Genomic DNA, 1,040 nt, shown 5'->3' on the forward strand with positions numbered 1-1,040 from the left:
AGTTAGTGAGAGGGTAAATGCATCGTATAGATCCAAGTGTTAACAAATATTGTTCTCTGTTTCTTGCAGGCTCCTTGCTCTAACATGATAATGCAGCGGGGATGGGGCGGGCATGCGCTGGCACGCGTTCGTAACGAGCTGGGAATTGGACTGTAAAAGATTCGGCCAGCAGCCGGGCGGGCGGGCCCGGGACGCAAAACCGCGAAGACACTTTCATTTACACGGACCACCGCATGAATGGCGTATTTTAAGAGCCGAGTAAAAAAATAAAATTGCAAGTAGCGTGAGCTTGCGTCGTAAAACCCAACCACGAGCGGAAGAGCTATAGGCGAGCAGGGGCGGGGGACAGGTGGGGGTGTTATCCGCACCTTGGAAGGTTAATCTGCAGATTTGAGACCGACCAGGCGAATATTACGCGACGGCTGTTTATACACGGCCGGGCCGGGCGGGCGGTGAGGCCCGTGTGGGGCCGTGCCTGAAGCTGCCGCGGCGGGGAGGGACCGTCAGAACAGGTTCTTTTTCTTCCTGCCCGGCACCTGGAGCCGAGCCGGGCGGCGGCGGCGGCGTACCGGGGCGGTCCCGGGCGAGCGGCTCTGGAAGCGCCAAGAACAAGAAGCGACCAACACACACGGCCTCGTTCAAGTGCCCTGCCTGCCCCCGCGCCCGCGGGGCCACACTCCATCCAGACCTCGAGGCACATGGCGACCAGATAGACGGGCGGGCAGCAGACGATAGATAAGATAGCATGGAGATGAGGACCGAGAAAGTGATGATGATGATCGAATCGTGTCGCTGCCTTCCCTTCCGCACGTGCAACGGGCAGGCAGGGGCTGCAGTGTTGCGGGGACCTTGACAAACAAACCGAGTGGCCAAGTAGGCGCGGCGGGGTGGGGTGGGGGAGGGAGGAAGGACACGCTGAACTTGCCCCCGTTCGCAGCCCCCGTCGCCGCGCCCGGAGTCGCGTCCGCCACCTTTTTGCCCCACTGCCGCCGCCGCCGCCCTGGAAAAGGGCGAGGCCAAACAAAAGGGCGTCGCCACCA

At 61.4% G+C, this 1,040-nt stretch overlaps 1 protein-coding gene across 1 annotated transcript in view; it reads right to left on the reverse strand.

Moving 5' to 3' along the window:
• LOC113214585 (cytokine-like nuclear factor N-PAC) overlaps nt 1-1,040 on the reverse strand; it is a gene marked incomplete in the record, with an annotated part of 22,070 nt that overhangs the window by 15,501 nt on the left and 5,529 nt on the right.

Source organism: Frankliniella occidentalis, unplaced genomic scaffold (assembly GCF_000697945.3).
Source record: "Frankliniella occidentalis isolate FOCC.00 unplaced genomic scaffold, Focc_3.1 Scaffold8, whole genome shotgun sequence".
Classification (NCBI taxonomy): Eukaryota; Metazoa; Arthropoda; class Insecta; order Thysanoptera; family Thripidae; genus Frankliniella; species Frankliniella occidentalis.